This window comes from Desmodus rotundus, chromosome 1 (genome assembly GCF_022682495.2).
Source record: "Desmodus rotundus isolate HL8 chromosome 1, HLdesRot8A.1, whole genome shotgun sequence".
In the NCBI taxonomy this organism is placed as follows: domain Eukaryota; kingdom Metazoa; phylum Chordata; class Mammalia; order Chiroptera; family Phyllostomidae; genus Desmodus; species Desmodus rotundus.
Window position 1 is genome coordinate 72,173,904 of NC_071387.1, and position 25,645 is coordinate 72,199,548.

Sequence of the window (25,645 nt, forward strand, 5' to 3'; positions counted from 1 at the left end):
ATACCTCACATCAGAAAATTCTTAAAATCTACTTTTCTTTGGATTTACCCAAAGCTAAAATTGTTTTCCCTTTTTATTAGATATTATCAATTAGATATGCAAACTCTCTGTAGATCACGTTAGCAAATTTTTCACTACAAAGAAACAAAGCTGAGGTGACACAGAAAAACTATAATTCGTGGCCAAGGAAGATTGCAAGTTTTCCATTCAGTGTTAAAATTTTAAGTGAATCCTAATCTCTCAGGTCAGTGGTCTGAAGGTGAAATAAAGAAAATTGTGTCAAATTCTCACTGAGAAAATACTGTACACACAGGGTTTTATAACATTAAAATGCACCATGCTGACTGAAACGCATTTTATATAAGCACAGATGCATGAAGGGAAGCAATTCGGGAGAAAAACACAGAAACAACCTCAAGCACAGCATTAAATTATACTGCTGGTTTATTTGGTAAAAATTCATACCAGCTTCTGGTACATAGTTAATTTTTATGTTCGGTATTTAGTGATGACATTCACATTATATCTGTATTCTCATATCTGTATTCACATCTATATATCATGGTGATTATTTTGATGAAAAATTTTGAATGTTCCACAATTCTCTATTTCCCTCCCTTTTCTTCCCCCAAAGTACACAGATAAATCAATGTTTACTTTTATAGCCACAAAGTCCACTATTTTAGATGGTGCTTATATCAATAATAGTGTGGCCTTCTGAGGAATATGTGGCAGAAAGGGGGAGGGAAATAACCCACATGAAAATAACTCTAGAATTTTAATTAGTAAAGACGTTTCTGTTTTTATATCCTCATATAATGTAATTAAAATGTATTACTGCCTATAATATTTTATTATTTGTATAGTTTATCATGTTGAAAAGAGAAAAAGACTGCTAGGTATAGCTCTATTTATCTTTCTTTCATTGAACTCCCTATAAAAATAGTATTTTTCATATTTATAGAATTTTTCATTTAAGAAACTCAAGATGGAAAGAAGGAATGTGTTATACATGTTCTTTTTCTTTTTCACTTAATTTATTTTTAAAAATCAGTGCTTTGCTTTGTTTTAACTGTACAGACACAGTTTGAACAAAAATTCTAATTTTAGGGAATGAAGCTGTCAATAGCATTGTTTTTGATTGACCACTATTCATTCAGCTGTCATAGAGCAATGCACCAGGCACCATGTTACATCTTTCTTTGCTTTAGCTGAGAGCACACAATTCAAATTTTCCATCACTTATATTGCTTTTGCTTTGTATGCTTTTTGTCACACTTCATTTTTCAACTTTATTAATAAAATGTTCAGAAAAGTCGAATGCTACAAATGAGATCTTTTGTTTATACCATTTTATTAATAGCATTTAACTTCAGCTGTTAAACTATTAACATGTAATTTTTAAAAGCTGCTATATTGCATTAGCAGGGTAAATGCATTCCTGTGAATAATAATAAACCACTCCCAATTTACTAGGAGCTCAATTTAGCCCAAATTTTATTGTTAACAATAGGCCTGGTTTACTTTCAGAAATTAACATAAAACACCTTATGCTGTTTATGCACTCTATAACTCATAGATGGAATGGGCAATTGAAATTGCCAAAATTAACAATTAAACCAGTCTTTTCAGAACAGCTATCAATGTATCAGCTGTATAAAGCATATATCCATCTCTTTTCTTCTATCTCTATGTCTCCACTTGGGTTGTGTACAGTGGTGAAGTAAGAAATGTCATGTTGACCTTGTTTAAGGATATTTTCTGTTTTATAGGTTTGATGGGCCACCCATAAAATCAAGAGTTTCACCAGGAAGACAAACAATCCAATTAAAAAATGGGCAAAGGACCTGAACAAACACTTCTCCAAGGAGGACATACAGAGAGCCCAGAGACATATGAAAGCATGCTCAACATCATTAGCCATCAGAGAGATGCAAATTAAAACAACAATGAGATACCACCTCACACCTGTAAAAATGGCCATCATAAACAAACCAATAAACAAGTGTTGGTGTTGGAGAGGATGTGGAGAAAAGGGAACCCTGGTGCACTGTTGTTGAGAATGTAGACTGGTGCAGCTATTGTGGAAAACAGTATGGAATTTCCTCAAAAATCTAAAAATTGAACTGCCTTTTGGCGTAGCAATTCCACTACTGGAATTATACCCTAAAAATCCTGAAACACGAATTCAAAAGAACTATGCACCCCAATGTTCATAGCAGTGTTATTTACAATAGCCAAGTGCTGGAAACAACCAAAGTACCCATGAGTAAATGAGAGGATCAAAAAACTGTGGTACCTTTACACCATGAAATACTAATCTGCAGAAAGAAGGAGCTCCTACTCTTCACTACAGTATGAATGGAACTGGAGAGCATTATGCTAAGGGAAATAAGCCAGGTGGTGAAAGGCAAATACCATATGATCTCACCTATAAGTGGAACCTAATCAATAAAACAAACAAATGAGCAAAACTGAACCAGAGACATGGATAGAGTAATCTTGGATGTAGGTCTTTGCCTTTCATGACTTGGAATACTTCTTTCCAGTTCCTTTTGCCTATATGGTCTCTTTTGAGAAATCAGCTGATAGTCTTATGGGAACTCCTTTGTAGGTAACTGTCCCCTTTTCTCTTGCTGCTTTTAAGATTCTCTCCTTATCTTTGATCTTGGATAATGTAATTACGATGTGCCTTGGTTTGTGCTTCCTTGGGCCCAAATTCTTTGGCAATCTCTGAGCTTCCTGGACTTCCTAGAAGTCTATTTCCTTCTCTGGATTGGGGAAATTCTCCATTATGTTTTCAAGTTTTCAAATTCTTGCTCTTCCTCTTCTCCTTCTGGCACCCCTATGATTCAGATGTTGGAACATTTAAAGTTGTGCCGGAGGTTCCTAAGCCTCTCCTCATTTTTTTGAATTCTTGTTTCTTCATCCTGTTCTGGTAGAACATTTCTTTCTTCCTTCTTCTCCAAACCATTGATTTGAGTCCTAGTTTCCTTCCCATCACTGTTGGTTCCCTGTACATTTTTCTTTATTTCACTTTTCATAGCCTTTATTTTTTCTTCTATCTTGCAACCATACTCAACAATTTCTGTGAACATCCTGATTACCAGTGTTTTGAACTGTGCATGTGATAGGCTGGCTATCTCTTCATGGCTTAGTTGTATGTTTTCTGAAGCTTTGATCTGTTCTTTCATTTGGGCCATATTTTTTTTGTCTTGGCATACCTGTTACATAGTAAGGGTCGGAACCTTAGGTATTTGCCAGGGTGGGGCAACCCACATTGCTGCATTGTGGTGCTGTATGTGGGGGAAGGCCTGAGAGGGAACATTGCCACTTGCTAGGCTCTTGGCCGGCTTTCAGTTAATTCCTCTACTACCTACATGCAAATTGGGCCCTTTGGTGCTGATTCCCAGGTGGGTGGGTTTGTGTATGTTCTAGGACCCTGTCGGTCTCTCCAATGAACTCTCCTGTGAGGCTCGGAGTTTCTCCTGCTGCTTCATCCCCCCCCAGGTTTTTTCAGTCAGAGGTTTTGAGACTTTATTTCCCTGCACTGGAACTCTGGGTTGTACAGTCTATCTCGCTCCCCAGTTGTTCCTCCAGGTTTATCCGCATGTAAATGTGGGACCACCTTGTCCTCCAGCTACCGCCTTGCAGTGAGTCCCCTCCACCCCAGCTGCCTGTCTCCACCCCTCCTACCGGTCTGGATGAATGTTTCTTCTTTCACTCCTTGGTTGTCAGACTTCCATACAGTTCAATATTCAGGCAATTCTGGTTATTTATTGTTTTTAATTTTTTTGTTGTCCTTATTTTGGTTGTGTTAGGAGGCAAAGTACATCTACCTATGCCTCCATCTTGGCCAGAAGTCCTACTTAAGCATTTCTGAAGATGGGATGATCATTTTCTCTCTAGGCACCTATAGTATTTTGAACAACTGCAGTTAAAGTCCTTTCTTATATTGAATCTATATAATGACATTATACCTCTTGGTTCTGGTTCTATCCCCTGGAGTAGCACAGAATAAGTCAAATACCTCTGTTCATGACATACAGTTAAGTACATGAAAAGGTGGTCATATTTCTTCCAAATGTTTTTTTTTTCTTTTTCAAACTTCTTTTTAAATACATTTCAGCCTCTTCAGGTTGTTTTCTTATGACAGTCCCTAGCCTCACCACATTCTGATTGCTCTCCCTTGACTACAGTTGTTTGTCAACAATTAATTTGTGGCATCAGAACTGGAGAACTGTATTTTAGATATGAGCTGATCATTAGAGATCTTCCTGGGACTCTACCCACCGTGGTCCTGGAAGGTGGACCGGAGAACCTTAGCATTTTTTGATTGAATGTTACTTCTTCTGACTTTTTAAAGGCGAACAGCAGGTCCATGACATGTATACCACTATGAAGATATGCATATGTATTTTATAGGTTGCTGTAATTAAATGAACTAATTTTATCTTTTAAATGTATGCCTCATTTTTTCCTTTAATTCTCTTACCCTAGGAAATATATTGGCAAAAATATTGCTACATAGGATGTCTGAAATTTTACTTTTCCCCTAGGACTTTTATGGTATCATGACTTATATTTAAGTACTTTATCCATTTTGAGTTTATTCTGGTGTATGGTGTAATTTGGTGGTCTAGTTTCATTTGTTTGCACGTATCAGTCATATATATGTTACATGAAAACATGTATCAGTTACATGGAAACATCAACAGACTGATTGCTATAGGAAGGGAGGAGAGAGGGGAGAATTGTGGGAGGAAGGGGAAGGACTAGTAAAGAACATGTATGAATGATGCATGGACATGGATAATGGAGAGGGGATTGACTATGGGCTAGAGGGGTGGGTTGGGTGGAAGGGGGCAAAAGGGGAAAAATTGGGACAACTGTAATAGAATAAACAATAAAAACAGTTTAAAAATTTTTAATGGCTCAAATTATAACACATAAGTGCATATTATACATACTTTAAGACCAATGTTTCACAGTAAGCCACTTTCCTAGTGAGTGAGCCTAGCTAGCTGCTGCAGTTTCCCATGTTGGTGACTGACATGTCAGGCCTGAGGATCTGAGAAGTTCAGGCCAAATCCAGCATATATGACAATAGGCAACCTCAGTGCAGAACGTAGCCGGCAGCAGGCCATATTACTATCTCATTCTGACCTAGAAATCAAAAAATTCTGTAGATTGAGTCACTCTTCCCAAGCTCATGCTTAATAGTTTACTTTTTTTCATTTTAATGTAAGTGATGGACTATATATTTATCTTTAGTTAATGTCATCCTTTAGTTTAGTTGTGACCTCTGAGTCCTTACTTGGATACCTAGGACATTAGCTCTCCCTCTTAGAGCAGCATTATCCTCAGGTTTGATAAGCATGCTACCTTTATTATTTTCAAAACTTGATAGAAAAAATAGGAAAAAGGACCAATCTCATAGTCATGGCACTGGCACTAAAGCAGCATCCGGGCCCAAAGAAGTCACTTGGACAAGGAACAGCATAGCAAGGGAAATGAGAAAGAAGACAAGCACAGGATATAGAAATCAATAAAAGATCCAATTCTCTCTTAGGCTACTACAAGAGCTGTCACTCAGCCTAAATATTCTCTATCTTTTGCATCTATCTGTAAAAAAAAATCAAATTTCAAAAGTCAGTAAGTGAAGAGATGTCCTCAGTAAAAGGTTTATTATGCTTCCAAATAATGGAAATAATAATAATTATCCCCATTATAAAGTGTTTACAATGGTCTAGGTCCCTCATATAAGCTATGATTTTCAATTCTCACTGACTGCCTAAGGCAGATATTATCATTATGGCTATTTCACAGAAGAGAAAACTATGTTACTTGCCCAGGATCCCATAGATTGAAAGAGCAACCTCAGGGCCCATACTGAGCAGTCTGTCTCCAGAGCCTGTTCATTCCTCCGACATTCCTCCAGACTGTCACTCTGTCTTTTACTACAGGAGGCAATTCCCAACCTCCATATTTTTCCCCTATAACAATTGCAACCATAGTTTTATTCTGATTTATTTTTGAAGCCTAACATTTATAGAGCATTTTTTTCAGCTCTATGACCTGGTAAGCCCATTATCATCTTGAGTCTCAAAATATTTCTTCTTTCTCCAGCTTAATGGCTTGCATTTTTCATTATTGGAGTACAACTTTGTTCATTTGTCAATGTGCTAAACATGTGCCATGTTCTTAGCATTTTGCTAAGAGCTTGAATAGCATTTCCAAGTGGAAAAGGTGTTTGTGATTTGATAACAAATATCTTAATTATACATTCAACAGAGAGGACAACATGTCTAAACAAAGTTTTTCTCAATGAATAAGAAATTGTATATCTAGTTTCTACTTAAAAGAGAAGAGCCTAACTCACAAACATATACATATTTGTATGTTTAAACTCACTCTTTGTATAGAGAAATAGAATGGATCAAGAAAACCTCAGGTTTCTTGTAAAGAAACTATCCTGTAATTGTCTCTGAAACATTCTATTATAGTTCAAGGTGCATTGCAAAGGTTCACAACAGGAAAGAGCAAATCTAATTAAGTGAATTCTGCAATAGTTTGTAGATTTGGTGACACAGCTTCATCCCAATGCCCTTGACCAGGGGAAAAAAAGGATATATAGGAAGCTTTACCCAGGAAACACTTTTGCCAATATGTCTCACCCAGACCACTCACCCCTGTCACTAGTCATGGCTGGTTCCACTGTACATCAGGAACTTTACTGTTGTGTCTAATATTCCTTAGTCACCAAACTTCTGTTCTTCAGCATCAAGCACATGAGGTTATTGGCAGCTAGAGATCATCGAGATCCTCATGCGGCTGCCTAATGCTCCCAGGCTGTTGTGATGCAGCTGCAAGAGAAACAGGCAAGCCAAACCCAGAACCCAGCAAGACTTGCCTGCACTCTGCCAGCCCAAAGCAGGCATGGCTCCCCATGGAGCTCCTGGAAAAATTCCCAAGACATCCAAACAAATTGCTATCCCTGTCCATTTTCCTTAGGAATGAATTAATTTTAAGATTTGCAGAGATATATGCATAGAGCAAGGGGGAGGTCAAAAGGCAAGAAAGGGACTGAGTATCAGCCAACTTTCATCTACTTCCTCTAATGGTGGTAGCAGAGTAGTGAGCCATACCTCTCCATGACCAGCTGTGTAAATCACAATTTGAACTTGCCCTCTTTTTAGGCTGAAGTAGTAGTGTCCCTGCTCCTTGTTGAGATGGTTCCATCAGGGTATGAATGGGTTTGTTTGCTCTACCTCTGGCTTAGCTGGAGGTCCAGCTTAGATTATAGAGCTATCAAAAGGGTCATTCTTGAAGCATAAACATACTTCATTGTCAACCCACCACCAGTTTTCCAATGGCTAGGACTGAGTTGTAGCCAGTTTCTACAACTGCTCAGTAAAAAGGAAAGGTGAGCTACTACTACATTAATTACTTCATCAGTGAAATTTTCATTCACCATATTTTAGCCAAATTGACTTTCTACATGGAAGAGGAATTAAATAATCACAAATGTTTGTGTGAATATTTACTAAGGGCCAGACATGTTACTAAATGCTTTCCATCATTGCCTCCAATCCTCATAACCACCCTAAGTACCACCATGAGCCTCACATTTCCCATAAAAAAACTGAGACTTAGAGATGGGAAGGATTTTGTTTCAGGTCCCGCTGTTACGACGTGAGCAGAATTTAAACTAGACCTCACTAATTACAGAGCTATATAACTGGAAGCAAAAATGCTCTCAATTTCCTCCTTAATGGGATAAATGTTTAGGTAATTCACATACAAATCGAATAGGCTTTCAAATGATAACTTTTAACCCATTTTTTACTTATAAATAGCACAGAAATAGGCTATATAGGATACAATAAGGATTTTGAAGACTACATTTTAGGAAATATTTTCTCTTTAACAATTTCTCAAACCTAACTTGTGCCAATGATATATTACGCCCTGTTTATTATCTACAAAGAGCACAAATAGTCAGAAAAATGTCTTTGACCCTTACCAAAAACAAATATGACCTCATTTCCAAACCAGAAATCTTGGTCTGGACTTTGAATACTGATTTGAAAACAAGTTTTTAAAAGAATTAGCTCAAAGCAGCAGGTTTGTAGCTTGTATGACACGAGATGATCAATGACCACATTAGCTACTAATCTAAGGCATAAAACATGCATGAGGCATTAGCATGGAAATCTAACAAGTTCTCACCCCAGGTGGCACTGGATTTCTAATCTGTTGTCCTATCTAATAGGAATAAACTTCAATAGCTTATTTAGAGCTTCATTTACAAAGTTAATAATTAGGGTGATTTTCTCAAAAGACAGGGCAGGAGGAAGAAGGAAGAGAAACAGCTGGGTAGGGGATGAGATGAGAGAATGAAAACAAAGTCATTTTGAAAAAGCCAAACTCAACATCTTAGCATAATTTTGCCTTAAAACTTATCTCCCAGTCTGATGAGAGAGAATCAGGGTTAGAAAAAACAAAAACAAACACACAAACAAAAAATCATGACCTCAAGAAGTTGAATCTTGGTTGGGGATCAAAAAATAAACCCTATTATTTGTTAGAGGAAACAAGGCAAGTTGTTTCATGTCCCAAAGGTCTCTACATCTTTAAAGTGGGAATGATAATACCTACTTTGCAAGGAATAAAAAGACAAAAGCAAAGTTGTTAATACAGTGCCTGAAACTTGGAAGGCACTCAATTTCCATTGATTCCACCCTTTGGCAGACACAACAGGAAGTGCTGATATATAAGCATGGTTCTGCAATGCCAGGATCTGATCCAGTCACGAATTTTGACATGGTACTTTTCCCACCTATATCCAGTGCTTGGATGAGTTGTTTAATTTGGTATTACTTAGAATATTGGGCAAATGAGGTTCAGCTAATTAAAAACAAGCAGGTATGAAGTCTGTCACCCCCTTTCAGGTGACCCACCTTTTTCCTCTGTGTACTATTCATGTGATCCAGCTCCAAGCTTATCCTTAACTTTTTAAGGGTTCAGGGCAAGAGTTCAAATGGAAATGCATAGCCCTAAATATGTAAAACTTATAAAGCAGTTAATAAAATGTAAATGAAATAGTTTCTATCACCTTACCTAGGCAAAAGTACTTTAATAGTGACCTGGAAGGCTAGATTCAAATTTATAATCACCAGACCCTTTGGAGCCCTGTGCCAGGATATAGGAGCCAACTCTCACTCCCCAATCCAGGGCTCCGTCCTACCTGTGAGGGCACATAAATGCATGTGGACACTCCAATGTTTACATCCAAGCTCCAAGTTCATTCTCTACCCTCACAAACAGCCATCTTAAAACCACCTATCAAGGCCACTGGTGTGCCCACCAACAGCATGGTAGTCCTCTCCCAGGGGGAAAATCTGTGTCAGCCCTGAAGCAGGCTTAAAGTTGCAGGGTCACATATACCCAAAGAGTTGTCCAGAAGTAGAGTAGGCTCTAGTGGCCATGAAGCCTCTGGGTGGCTCTGAGGACACAGTGCAACGTGCAGCAAGAGAGGGAGAGGTAGAGAAGAGCCACCTAACACACAGAGCCTAGTCAGGGGTCCTTTTTACCTGGCTGTATAAAACGTACTTGTTCATCCCAAGTAGGGAGATCTATCTTATCATCCCAGTTGACATCCTGAAGGGCAGCTAACATATTCACAACATTCTACCCATGGTGTCTCCAGGGCAGATGGTCCCTCTTCAATGGAAAGCATGCACAATATTATTAACACTTCTAATTTCACTTTACATATTAAATCAGTCTTGAAAATTAGCAGTCTTGAAAATCAGTCTTGAAAATTAAATCAGTCTTGAAAATTTACTAGTCCAATAAGCTGGACTAGTGAATAATCAAGAGACAGGAAAAGCTAGTTAACCTCCCATTTTTTTCATAGATATCAATGGAGAGTTTTTAAATATATAATATACTTTAGAATCATTTTTTTCCACATAAAGAATTGTTCTAAGGTGTTTTCATGCCCACCCTTATTATATAAAAACAAGGTCTACCTCATATGTCTAAAATGTCTTGCCATCCTTAGCACTACTGAAGAGTTTTCTGGGCCATGGAGAGGATTTTTGCAAGCTGTGTTAACGCTAAAATGCTCACTTTTAGAAAGTTATAAATAGAAGGTAAAAGCTACTACCCACAGCTTATTGACTCATGTTGCTGCTGTAACAGAAAAGAGTTAGGGGTGACAGGGCCTCACCACACCTGCCCCAATCAGACGAGGCTCTGCAGAAAGACTGAACATTCAGGGACAAGTAGGAGCAACTTTGGCTATGACCATATCCCTGCATGAGCTGGTCTTCACCTAGGTCCCCTCTCCTACCCAACCATCACCTGTCTCCTACCTCTCAAGAGCTTTTCACTTTCCACATTCTCGAACCACATTGTAATCACCTGGAGAGTTTTAAAATTCAGCTCCAGAGATTCTGATTTAATTTCAGAAGCCTGAGCTTAGGGAGTTTTGAAAGCTCCCCAGGTGACTCTAAAGTGCAGCCAGGTTTGAGAATCAGAGTTCCACTGTGACAGCCCCAATCTATTGCTCTTTCCTGAACACACCCATCACTCTCACACTCATATGCCCTTTCCTTTTGCTTCAAATGTTTCCCTCTTTTCTGGCAAACTTCTTCTCCTCTTGTAAGACTCAATCTGATGAAGCCCTGTCCCAGGCAGTCAGTTCTACCCATTTTCAGATCTCAGGATACCTTACCCTTCATAGAGCTAATAGAGACCATATAAATTACCATCCAACCAACCCACTGTTGAATGTAAAAGAAAACATTATTGTAAACTATGCTGGCTGACAGGTGTCAACTAGAACTATCCCAGGCAAACTGGAAGATCATATCACCCTAATTATAGGCCCTATTATATTAATCAATAATTGCACACTAGTTTGTCTCCCACCCTAGACTTTGAAAGCCATTAAGGTAGGGCTATGCCCACTCATCTCTCTAACCTCAGTACCCCAAACATTATAGATGTTTCTATAAGAGACCCTTTATTTTACTATGGTTAAATGAATGGACTCTGTACCCAAAGAACATGGATTCAAGTCCCAGCTGTGCCACTTATTAGCTGTGTGACTGGGCAATTCTTGTGCTTTAATGGCTTATCTCTGAAATGGAGATAATAAGGAATGTACTCAATAGGGTTGTTTAAAGGTTTAAATGAGTTGATATAGGTAAAGCACTTAGAACAGTACCTAAACACAGGAAGCACTATATGTATTGTTATTTGTAAAAAGAATGGATAAACCAACTGAATAAGCTCCATGTGGCTCTTTTCTATGGAACACCTTCAAAGAGTGAATGTTCGTAATAATAATGGCATTATAGCACTTAATGATGACTTACCATGTCCCCAAAACTATTACATGCTTTGCATACTTTATCTCATTTACTTTTCACCAAAACCCTAACAGGGAAATATGTTATCTACTACAACCAAGTTTACAGATAAGAAGACAAGCTCAAAAATGAAGATTTCTACAGTAATTGTATTTTATCTTTCTATAACAAAAAAGCAACTTCAATACTTTCTCATTGTGAGTTTCCTGTGATTCCATTGAGAAATGCAAAGGCTTCTCTGAAGTTTCTGTTATTACACCATGTATCCAACGTTTGAGGAAATGAAGACTGAAAAGGCAATGTCAGTTATAGCTGTGCTTTGGAGGAAACTCTTACTCACTGCTTTTTGAAGGACTTTTTTTTTTAACATTTCACGAACCCGTATTATCAAGAAGGGGTATCTCAAATACTACTTTGAGGACACCCAAAATTATAAAAATCTTCTTCATCCAAGGTGTTCAAAATTTAGTTGAGAACATAGAGAAAACATTAAATAACACTGTAGGATTTAAATATAAGGGAGATTCCCAGATGAGCATATGATTAATTCCCAAGTAAATGGTACAGTTTGTACTTGTCATAGGAGGTCAGGACAGGAAGGACTTCTGAAGAGAAGACTGAGGGGGCATGAAAGCTGCATCTTTAAGCATTTATTAATATAGCAAACACTCACCAACTCCCACCACACGTCACTCCTCTGCACCCTAGGACTGTGGAGATTAGAAAAACAGTGCATTGTAATCAAGAAACTAAGAGTCTAGAGGGGGAACCAGACATGCAGACAGTAACTCAAATGGCATAAGAATAGCTACTACAGGTGGCTATGCCCTGTATCCAGGATACTATGGGACTCAGAGCGGTGCAGCCACCCAGCCTAGTCTGGGCAAAGCTAATAGGAGCGAAGTGGTAGAAGGCTCAGAAAAAGATTGTCCAAGCAGAGGTTTAAAGAATAGATAGGAGTTACCAAGAAAAAAAAGGAGGGGTGGGGAGAAAAGGCTCAAGTAACAGTGTAAATACTTAGGAAATGGGAGTCATTAAATAAAAAGAAACAAAAATTAAGAAATTCAAACAAAAACATTCAAAATTTTAGGAGATGGACTCTTAGCAGCGTGGAACCAGAGGGATCATACCTCCACATAATAAAGGCCATATATGAAAAACCTGCAGCTAAAATCATGCTCAATGGGCAAAAACTAAAAATGTCCCCCTTAAGATCAGGAACAAGACAGGGACGCCCACTTTCATCACTCTTATTCAACATAGTTCTGGAAGTCCTAGCTACAGCGGTGAGACAAGAAGAAGAAATAAGAAGCATCCAAATTGGAAAGGAGGAAGTAAATCTGTCATTATTCACAGATGGCATGATATTGTACATAGAAAACCCTAAAGACTCCACCCAAAACTACTAGACCTAATAAATGAATTTGGCAAAGTAGCAGGATGTGAAATTAATATGCAGAAATCAATGGCATTTTGGTATACCAATAATGAGCTACCAAAAAGAGAAACTAAGAAAACAATTCCATTTACTATTACAACAACAACAACAACAAAACAAGGTACCTAGGAATAAATTTAACCAAAGAGGTAAAAGACCTGTACTCAGAAAACTATGGGCCACTGAAGAAACAAATCAAGGAAGAGGCAAATAAATCAAAGCCTATACCATCTTTATGGATTGGAAAGATTAATGTAATTAAAATGACTATTCTACACAAAGTAATTTATACATTCAACACAATTCCTATTAAAATACCAATGGCATACTTCACAGAACTAGAATACTCCAAATACTTACATGGAAGTCAGTGAAAGAAAAATATCACATGATCTCACTTATATGTGAGATCTAATGAACACAATAAACCAACAAACAAAGTAGTAACAGAAGCTTAGATACATAAAAAAGACTGACAGCTGCTGGAAGTGAGGAGAGGGGCATGAGATGGGAGGTGGTGAAGGATTAACCAAAGAGCATTTATGCACAACCCATGGATGTGGACAACAATCTGGGGGGGGGGGGGGGCTGGATGAGGTAGGGAAAGGGAGAAAAAGTGGGAACAACTGTAACAGCATAAACAATAAAAATAAAAATAAAAATAAATTTAGGAGAGGGGGAAAGCTGGGGTCATATGAGAGAGAAAAATAAATCCTCTAAAAAGAATTTAGATATAAGGCTGGAAACAGAAATGATTATTTTTTGAGTTTATATTGTTCAACAGAATTTCAGATAATGATGAGGTTGGATATTTATCAGTGAGTGTTTTGAAGAAAGGCATAGGTATTCCATATACTACTTGAATGTGCCCAGAACCAAGAAAATACTCAAAGTCTTAGCTCTGTGAGAAATATATGTGCCCATACACACACGTCTGCACACAATAAATGAAAACATGTTTCAAAGCACAATTTAATCCCAGTTCATATGTATAAGTGATCTCAAAATTGAAAATTGTTATCTGTTTTCCTTCTAATCTCTGCCAGAGATAAAACTAATATAGCCCCTGGGAAAGAAGGAAACATAAAACAACTCCTCCAAAGAGAGGCCCTGAATGAATAAAATACACCTGCCAGAAGGGAGATCTAGACATTTAATGTCTAGTTTCATTATTAAGTGCACATAGCCTCTTAGTGTGGAAGAGAAACCATGATCCAGAAGAAGTCATAAGCTTCGAGAAAAAATATTATTAAAAAACTGATTGTGTTATTTATGTATGTATATACTGTGTACATATAAAAAGATATATATCCATCTTAACCTTCCCATTATCCATTATGAATGAACACATCGATCAAGAGGCAGTAGAGCAGAGTGATTAGTACATGGGTTTGGAAGTTAGACTGACATTCAGTCCTTGCTCCTTAACGTACCAGCTGCATGAGCATTTTCTCTGTGATCATAAGCAACTGAGCCTCTCCACACTTTGGTGACTTCATTTATAAAGTAAAAATAATAATAGAACCTGCCACATATGATTAAATGATGATCCTCTTACGAGGATTAAATTATATAATTTATGTAAAAGTGTTTAGCATATTAGCTGGCATGCCATGAGAACTCAGTAGTAATCTCAAACAACTAAATTTATTCCAGAAATTATTCCAAAATATAAAAAGGAGACATTTTAAAAAGCATTAACATGATTAAATGGGGGTTGTCTAGTCTTCTTGAGGGCAGTTATAAATTCACTAACACAAAATACTTCTTTTGTAAAGCACCATCCAGTGCTTAAAACAGGATCATTTTTCATATTGCTTTCTGTATATTCCTGCCACTTTAACTTGCCTCATCTATACAAATGAGGCTTAAAAAAAATACCCTTGAATCTAGTCATTTGTGGAGCCTGCAAAAACCATCCCAAAAGAAACGGTTCCCACGGTAAATTGTTTGTAGAATGTAGGATCCCAGAAGACAAAATAGCTGAAAATTAACACAATGCTATAGCCACAGGCTTGGGTAAAGTGGCTGTGGTCAACAAGTTAAACAATACAGAGTTAATCCCCAAAATGCAACTAAATAACAATTTACCTTTTAAAACTTCAATCTTTTCCCTTGGATTTATCCATCATCTTGCTTTCTCTCTCTCCCATCCTCCTCTTCTTTCTCACTTATACCTTACTTCTGGGAAACACCAGAAGTAAGTTTTAAAAGGGAACACTTGCCAAGATTCTGAATTGCTTGTATTGCTTAATGCATATGCAAGTAGAAAAGGATATATCCAAAACCCGAGTGTGCAAGTAGTCATTCCTGAGCTTGTAATATTCAGAGTTACACTGTAAATGGTAGAAATTTCAAAGGGGAAAAAATGCCTAGCGATATGACTCAAATATTGTAAGCCACCAGAAACTTTGATCTGAAGCCTTTGTGTCTTGCATATTACAAATGTAAAATATGGATCTTTCAATCAGGAGAAGTAAAGGAATTGGATTATATAGTCAAAGGAACTCACATTTCCATATCTAACTTTTTTTTTCCTGTCCTGGAAAAAGAATTACTCGTCCATTGTGCAAATCCACCTATTTAGAGGCTTGTGATTAAGATCCTAAGGAGCTCAGGTCTTAGGGCCTGGGTCAGGGAGGGGGGAACCCTAAGGTGAATTATTACTCTTTTTAAGTTGTGATTAAGTTTAAAAATAAAACCATCAATGGCTTTTGTTCTACAATTGAAACCAGAGGTCTACTTTCCCCCCTACTGTCTTCACTTTTGCCTTCAAATAAAATCTTTCAGATCTAAGTCTCTTTTGTGGCTTAGGTTTATTAAACCCTGATATGATTCCTCCAGGGTTGAAGATCCTGTGCTAAACTGCTTACCAAAGGTTTACCAATTGAAATAGCTCTCGGGAGAACTAGTTTTGTAACTGCTGCCTCAGAAGTCAGAGATTATTGAGATAACGCAGATTACAAAAGCCAAGCCTCTCTAACTTCCATCCACCAGGTCAGAAAAGCAGAAATCAGAGAGAGAGCTTGGAGCTCTTTTCACTTTCCTGTTATTAAATGACTTGCTTCGGTAAGTGAAAGCCTTATTTACGCAATACCAGTTTTCAGAAAACGATAGCTTTAAGCATATTTTCTTTCTTTCCTATGCAACACTCAAGGCACAAAATCTTCATCAAATTCTGGGTTAAAATGGTCTGTGCCATGTCATTCCTAGACTCAAGTGCAAAGTGAGTTCTTAAAGACCCCACATGGTATGTCATGACGACTATGCAGTTTAGCTAGAGGATTAACAGAAAACAAAGACACCGGTCTAAGAAAGACAGGGAAATAAAGAAAGAAACTCAGGCTCCATGTTCTTCCCTGAGCCTCAGATTTTCTGATGCCTGGAGAGGGAACACCAGTTCAGCCTTAGGTGTCTTTCCTGAGTCACTGAGGTAGCTTGACATACAATTATTAAAACAGCAACTCCCACTTACAAGTTGCACGTTAACTAATTAAGGCTCAGAACACATTTCTCATGGAAGTAGTAGCTGTTGACTTCTGAGACAGGTGCACGTGGGATAATACCCATATTGCAGGAACCCTGTATCTAACCTTACCAGGTTGTTAACTGCCCAGTGTTTAAACCTCTGCTGACAGAGCTCATGGCCCTTACAACAGCCCAGTTCTTGTGTTGAACATCTCCCTTGTACATGAGCAAAAAATCTGCTCCCCTTCAGCTATAATCTACCTCCACATACCACCTGGTGGGTCCTCTTCCCATGGCCCAGAGAGCCATCCTACTCCTTTTGTCCTCATCTCTCCAATGTGAATGTGCCCAGTTCCTCAAATCATTTCTCCTAATGTGGATTCTCGCCCCTATAGCCCTGAATATGCTCCATTTAATTTGTAATGTCACTTGTGTAACGTGATGTATGCATCTGGAGAGAATCAGATGTGTGTGGTTAGCACAGTGGGACCTGACTAGCACGTCCTGGACAGTGTGGTTTTATTTTGTTTCACTGCATACTAAGTCATCAGGAAACACAAACAGCTGTCATTGGAACTCAATTGAGTTAGAGCAGAGCTTCATTGTTTATAATGTGTGGCAGAGTGCCTAGCGAGGGTAACTTTTTTTTTTAAGCAGAGAGGTAAGAACTAAAAATACCAGACACTTTCATATCTAGAAATAGAACCACCAAATGACCTCTGAATAAATCTTTATTTTTTTTAAGAATCACTTAGCTGGCATTTGTTCGAAAATTCTAAGGTATTTAGGTGCTTGTCACCCCAGAGAAAAGTATAAAACAATAAAACTATATTTTTTTCTATAGCTTGGCCAAGTCTCTTTCTCCCAACATCCCTCTGGAGAGCCAAGCAGAGGAGCAGGGGAGGGAGCAATTGGCATAAAGACCTGGTGGGGGGAGGCACCTTCTGAGAGGGAAAGGATTGATAGGGCAGAGGACCTCATGGTAGGAAAAAGCTACCAACGTCCTAGAATAAAATAACCGTGGAGCTATATGGTAATATGACCAGAGGGTTGGTTCCTCCTCACAGTCAAAGAAGGAAAAGAGAAATGGAAGTTCTCACTAGTTGGAACCCAGTGCCCTGCAACCTCACGCCAGAGATACATGTAGGCTGTAAAGAGGGGAGTTTGTGGATAAACCTCGGAAACTGTAAGTTTAGAAGCCCCAGACAATTTGGTACAGAAATATCTTAGCTGAAAATAATACCAACAGAGTAAAATCATCATCTCTTCAAAAACTCCTAGTATCAGTAGCTGGAGCAGAAGATTTAGCCATTGGCAACATCCCTTTGAACATAACCAAGAAAAACAGTTTCTCCTCAAAAGGGATTAAGCTGTCACTAGCATAGAGTTATGAGCACCAGGTGAATTCAGGCAAATCAAGGTTTGTAATCTCTCTGCTATTTCCCAGCTGTGTGACCTAAAATCCATTTTAGCTGTTTTGTTTTCTGTCCATATGGTAAAATAATAATATCATCTCTCAAGATTTCTGTGAAGTTTGAATGAAATCATAGCATTAGAGATTTAACATATTCTTTGGTATCTGTTAAAAACATGTTGTTAACACTTTTATATCTTTTATACTTTTTATTATGAAATACAATACATATAGAAAAACACGCATTAAATATGAATGCATAGCTGAATAAATTACTTTGAAGTAAATAGCACTACTCAGAATTTTGTCTTAGAATTTTTCTTTGCTTCTTTTTAGAATTTCTCCATCATTTTTATATTTTCAACTCCATTACAAATTTTCAAGCTTGCCTTTTATTTCCTTGAATAAAATTCTGCATAATCTCATTCATATCAGCTTGTCTCTTATTGTGCCAGGTGATTTTTTATCATCTAATGGACATTGTATTTTTAGAAATAAGTTAAGCCTCCAATGATACTATCTTCCTTCAGAAACTATTCTTTGTTGCTTGAGCCAGGCACCTTGAGGTACCAGAAATTATGTTAACCTACTTATAGGGGTTGAGCCTTTCTGGGCTTCTCACTTGACTCAAGGCTGGACTAATTGGATTCCCAGTCATCCTTACTCCTGAGAGTGTAGTCCCCCGGGGTCCAAACCTAACGCACAAAGTGAGGGTTTCTTATGGTGGCCCTTACTTTCGACAAACCCTGGATTCCAACTTTTGTCCCCTTAGCCCTGCCAGGCTGTCAAAAATACTTCTTAGCATTTTGAGCACCTCTTCAATAATCTGCCAATGTAAGCAACCTGAATGCTACTTTCGTCTCTCTAGATATGTCTTCACCCAGCGCTTGTCTCCATAATCCTTCAATATATTTTTGGCTCTTCTACACTTTCAAGTACATGTTTTTTAAAAATGTTATCCAGCTGTGCTTGTTATTTTTATTTGAAATGTTAGAATTCCCTAGTGTGATATTACCAGAAGTAAAGGTCTCTATCTTTATTAGTGTTTATGTAGTTATATACAATATATTAACCTACTTACTGAACAATATTACATGTGCCTCTCTTTTGATACTTATCACTTCCAACCTAGTATTATGATCGTTTTTTAAAATATTTCTTTCTCCACCTTTATTAGATTTTTAAGTTCTCCTAGGTCACAATTCATAACAACATCTGATTCATCTATAAATTACCCCCAGTTCCTTCAACTTACTCTCATTAACCTGGCAGAAACTGTTGAGTGAATAAATAAACTTAAACGTCTCTTGTTTGCACAAACTGGACACTTCTGCAATAGAATCTCTAAATTATCCTAAGCTATGCAATGGGTCATCTCAGCAAAAATAAGAAGTAAGCTATAATTCCAAATATCAATTGAGATTTGCATTAACAATTTCCTCTAGACCTTGTATGATAAGCAATTGCATACCTGCAGAAATAAATATATCAGGATACAACAAATGAAACGTTGGATAGCCCAATTTGCAATTTCAATATCGATCTGCGTATTTCATTCAGTATAAGCACTTGTGACTCAAACTGTGTAGCTATTGCTCTCATTAAAATTCATAAACTCCCTTCAGAATTCATGGCAGCCACCTGGCCAAATATTGGCTTCTTACATTTGAAGTGCAATTGCATTGAAGTCACTGAATCTCTCAATCAATTACAAAGGATCTAAGCTCTTAGGGTTTACATTGATTTGCCACCATTTTCCTAATGGAGTCATAGCCTCTGTAATTACCTATTTGACAGGAGAGGTGCCTGTTTCTGAAGGCCATATATCCTAGCTCTTCATTTACCTAAAATGTTAGTTGGCAGCCCTCATAAGAGCATCAGCTACAAAATGTGATTAGAGTTAATGGAAGTGTAACAGAATGATGTTCTGATCTCATCTCCACTTATTGCATATGGTTGCCACACATTATTCTCTAACAGGGATTGCATTTTTAAAGTAACTTCAATGTACATTTTTATTTTATAATTCATCAGGAGCCAGAATTTATGCATTTGCACACACCTCATATGTATAAGCCATACTCAAAAAGTGCTGTTTGATTCAAAAAGATAAAACCTCTTTTTCAAAAATAGGACAACTTCTGGCCCTCACAGCATGAAGCATATTTGATTATGGCTTTTTAATGGCCACAAGGAGAAGTAATCAGGTCCCCCTTCCATAATGCATTGGAAGAAGTAGAAAGAGCAGTGCTGTTGGATTCGGACCTGGTTCAGCTTCCAGTGTCAGTTATGCCACTGATTACCTGCATGGTGTAGGTTAAATTTTTAAATCTTTCTGAGCCTCTTTACTTATAACATTGAAATGTTGTTATCACTTTATTTTAAGTGATAGAATATTTTTGTAGGCTTGTAATTTAAAGTTTGTAGCATAGTACCTAGAAAATCGGGTATTTCTATCAGTCAGGTTTTGCTTAAATAAAGAAGACACAACTAACTTAAAATCTCCTGTTTTCTTTTTTTTAACTCTTGTTCAAGTACAGTTGTCTCCATTTTCACCCCACTACACCCCCCCACCCCATCCCCACCTTCCACCCTCAAACCTACCCCCTTTGGCTTTGTCCATGTGTCCTTTATACACCTTCCTTGATGGAAACATTTGTTTCTTTTTTCAGGAATCTTCATGTTGTCAGTGTTTTTGCTGAATGGTTTGAGCTTATCTGGCCAGTTAAGCTGCAATTGGTTCCAGTAGCAGTTCGGATTCAGATCTGCTCAATGACTCTCTGGATTCAGGATGAAAGAACAACACCTACTTCAGACATGCTCCTGTCACTGTGACTGGCGGAAGTGCTAGAAGGCTGGAGGAAATTTGCGCAGACCTCACACACTAGCCTTTCTGCCCACTTTCTATTGGTCGTTAACAAGCACCATGGGCAACCCAAAGTCACTGTGGCAGGAAACTGTGCTGCAGCCACAGGCAATTCATGTCTCGAACAGGAAAGAGGGAACAGCTACCAGTGAATACCCACACAATTCCTTTAATGATAGTCATTATAATTAGCTATTGTTTGACACTGTGATGGCCCTGTCTCTGAAAATATCCTGAGGTCTGTTGGAGGAAGTAATCAATGGAGAGGAGGAGACCGCTGGTGCACCCTTCAATTGGAGCCTGTCATCTCGGGCCCCACAGCCCCTCTTTCCTTGGTTCTTCCTGTGGTTCTTCCTGTGTACCTTCAGCCCACCTTTCCCACAGCTGGAGCCACTGCAGTAAGGCAACCTTTAGAGAGCAATGTGCTGTTGAAATCGTTCTAACAGTATACCTGACTGAACCAATTTAAGGCCTCTATATACACTTTAGGATTCTGGTGGGTGGATGCTGAGATTTACTCATCTTGTGGCACCTCAGACAAGCCTAGTACATAAGTGCCTTCTCTTCCAATCTGGAGTGGCCTGCCTGTCTCTACCATTGCTCCTTGCCCCTTCTTTACAGGGGTCAGTTTCAGATTTTACTTGGGGAACTCTAGAAAGTGAAAACCAACAGCATCCCATAGCAAATTATAGAAATATTTTCCTAATTATCTCCAAGAGATCAAGATTTCTGATGAAGCTTTTACCAGATGATTTGAGTGCCTTATTTTAAATTACTGTGGTAATTCATTCAACAGGCATGAGTAACCGAAGGAAGAAGTGTTTTAACACTCAATACTTTCACAAGTACTCTTTAAAATGCGTACTTATTTTATTTTTACATTGTACCTAAATAAAAATGTATATAAATATGTGAAGATAATACATATACTTGGCTTCACTTGCTGCTTATGAGCTATAACAACCCTGTTAAAGCAGGCAAAATAATACTTCCTAAAATACAATTAATGTCTTCATGAATTCGTTTGCCCATTTGCCACCCCTTCCTCCCCATTCAGTAGCTATCTACACTATTTTATATCATTAGTCCCAAGTTCTGAATTGAATTTAACTCTATCCCTTCTTCTATTCAAGCATTTACTTTTCTAGTGAAAATATGCTTTGTTATTAATTTTGATAGCCTTCTCCAAAGTATCTTTCTACCCACTCTAGTAATCTCTTTAAGACTACTTTAGTCGTAATTTTCCTCACTTTAAATTATTTGCTCTGCCCAGATATATCTTTCGGAGACTATTCCTTCCCTTTGATCTTTTGAGGAACTCTACACTGCCTTATTAGTAAGAGGCCTATGGCAGCTGAGTTTTTCTACTCTCCCTACTTAAATATACCAAGAACAAGGAATCTGGGAAACCATTTAGAATTCTGCCTACCACAGCAGTTAAAAATATATTTATAGACTAGAAATAATGTAGCATAATGTGTGCTTCAACTACAGAAGCACAGATTTACAGTTTTGCAATTGGAAAGTATCATAAAAACTGCCCAGACCAACCCCTCCCTCCCCACCAACCAATGCATCAGCTTTGCTGTATACCCATCAAGGGTCACCTAGCCTCTGCTTTACCATTTATACTGACGACAAGACTTATGTGTTCATAAAACAGAACATTTAAATTTTGAAGCTTTAATTAACATTAAAATGCTTTTAAATATTTATTACTGTAACTTCTTGTTTAGTTCATCCCTCTGGAAAAATTTTGAATCAAAAATAATATTTTCAAATACAAGGTTTTAAACTTAAAATGCAACTGCCATTCTTCTCCCTAAGAGAGATAATTTAACTATTCTCTTCTCCAAGCTAAATATTCTAAATTTCATTCGATGTCATTTCCATACCTTTCACAATTCTGGTCACCCATCTGTAAATTACTCTCAGTTGTTAAAAAAAAAAAAAAACCTCTTAAAACAGTGTTCTTACAACCTAACCAAGTAATATTATATCAGGAATATTAATTAAGAATATAAGGCAAAATTGCTTGACATTAGGAATCTATAACTGTAATATACAATATAAATAGACTAAAATCATATTTTTCAATAAATACAAAAATATATTTGATAATTTTTTGCCCTTTTAATAAATATATAGGAAATAGAATAAAATAATTCATTTTTTAATTTTTTATCTTCACCCGAGGACACTTGTTTTTTTCATTGATTTTGAGAGAGAGGAAGGGAGAGAGAAAGAGAGAGAGAGAGAATAGCATCAATGTAAGAGGGAAACATCAATTGGTTGCCTCCTCTTGGCACCCTTACTTGGAATTGAACCTGCAACCTGGGTATGTGCCCTAACCAGGAATCGAATCCGCAACCTTTTGGTCTATGGGATGATGCTGTTACAGAACAGACCCAGTAGGCGGAGGGTGGGGGTGAGGGTGTTGGTGAATGATATGCCATTGCCAAATGGACCCACATCATACTAGGTTCGTCTTGCCCACCACCAGGGAAATACATCGCTCAATGCCAGAGATTGGTGAAAAGGAAAAGGATTATTTATTTAAAGAGTTATACAAACTTAAGAGTAATAACTTAATGTCTTCATTGAGATCCCAAAGTCCTTTAGAATACCCACAAATGCACAGTTCTTCCTTCCCCCTCTGCCCAGTCTGGGGTACCGCATTTCAGAAAAAGAAATAGAAGTCTATGGTTCTTCTCTGCCCAAGCCACATGGTCCCAAAGGGACACCGCATGGCTGCCTTGCCTGGGTTTAAATCCCAGTGCCAATCTTCCTCTCCCGCACCATTTCTGACTCCGCCCACAATTGGCCACAGGTGCCAGCATTCCCGTGTTTTTCCAGCTTTATTGTGCTGCCATAGTAAGTCCAGGCAGGTGCACCCCGTAGTGTGGAGCCAATCATCTCCAAGCTCTTAGGTAGGCTCTGTAACCAGGGGGAGTTGCCTCCCAGTTACATCACAGGTTGAAGTCACTCCCATCCCCCTGGCTCAAAGCATGACCACAGCTGTTTAACATATCTGTGAAACCAGTTAACGGTTATAGATATGTTAAAGAACCATTCTAGAGGTTGTTTGCAAAACTGTTGCTATTCAAAACAACTTTCAATGACCCTGCTCCTAGCCTCCCATCCCCTAGCTCAGACTTGTTGGGGTGAGGACATCCTATATATATTTTTTTTTCTAATATTTCCTGGACACCAAGTTCTGGACCTCATTACAAATCCCTATTTGTGCTCTCCCCCCTGGCTGCACCCTGTTGAAATGCTCCAACCAACTAAGCAACACTGGCCCAGGCAGAATAATTCATCTTTTTGATGAAGAGCATCATTTCCTAAAATGAAATCAATTCAATTATAAAATTTGATTTTTAAAAGTATTATTAAAAGTATTATTTTTAAAAGTATTTTTATTGAACAAAGGATATACATCTCACCATTCACTTTTAAAGTATAAAGGGATAAAATAAGTATATTAGTCTATAGCGCTACTTGGAAGTGATGATAACTCAGTAAGGATAAAAACTAGTATTATCAACTAATATTATCAACTAATATTAAAACTAATATTTTTAAGTATTAAAAAATCTAGAAAATAATTATTTTTGAAAACATTGTAATATACCTGAAAAATTTTTTAATAATAAAAATTTTTAATAACAATAAATAAACGCATGAATACAAGATACACCAAAAAAATTATACTTGGATCTTTAGTATAGTCACAAATTAAACAAATGAAAAAAAATTCATTCAGAATACCAAAAAAAAATAGAAAGGAAAGAATTAAAAAGATATGTAAAACCCAGTTTTAGAAAAAGACAAAGTAAAGGGAGATTAAGAGAGAGATTTAAAAAAGAAAGACTAAATTTGCAAACATGTCTAGTCTATCTAATTTATAGAGTTAATTAAATCCAATTAAAATATCATCAAAATTTTTGTTAATGTGTGTAGAACTTAGCTGAATGATTATATAATTTATTTTGAAAAATAAGTGAAAATATCAAGTAATATACAAAGGGAAAAAGAAGGTATATCTTAGCAATAATGGAATGTGTTACACTGAAACAATAATTAAAACTCCACGTCACTATTGCCCAAATGGATATATTGTTCAGGATTAGAGGACAGAGACCAGAAATTGGTCCAAATATATATAAGAATATTCTCTATTATAGTTGCACTTTTAAAACCAAGTAGAAAATAATTATTTTAAATCCAGAGCTGAGATTATTGGTTAGCAATATGAAAAAGAACAAATTGGATCCATATCTTTCTTTAAAAAGCAACATAATCTCCATATGGAGTAGGAAATTAAATAGTATAAGAACTCAAACTACCAAAATTAGCAGAATATAATGTGCCACTATTTACCAGATCTCAGGAGAGACGATCATTTTCTCTGCATTACAACAAAACAAATTTCAAAATAATAATTATAATAATAGCTAGAGAGCCCAAAAAGTTACATACAAGATGTCCTGGCAACATTAAGTGTGGAAATAAAATGCTGAATATAAAATATATGTGTAAGAACAGGGTATTGTAAAGCAAGTTATTTTATTTCAATGTATTAGAACAGTATGCAGGTATTTGTAAATGATGATCATTAAAGCTAGGTGAAATTATTGGGAATGTTTGTGATATAGTGTTAAATGAAAAATAAGACAAAATTATACAGCTTTTGAAAACTATGTATACTTATTGGTAGATTCAAGAGGCAATGCCTTACATCATGTTTTTTCTGTAGGAATTAGACAAATGGTTTAGTCTTTCTTAGTTCAAATGTCTCATTAATAAAACAGGATTGCTTTCAATCATTATGAAAATTCTATGAGATAGCATAATTAAAGTGATTTGGCTTGTAGTCATTGTTCAACAAACCTTTAATAATTAGGGATGATGTAGTACTTATCTTTCAAAGAATTCCTTTAAATTGTAAATCTACTATTTTTACATTATCTCAAAAAAATTGTGTTAACCACAATCATCCAAATATCATCTAAGCACATTAATGCTAGGTGATTATAAATCCCTCACTTTGTACATTGCCTTTTCCTCATATA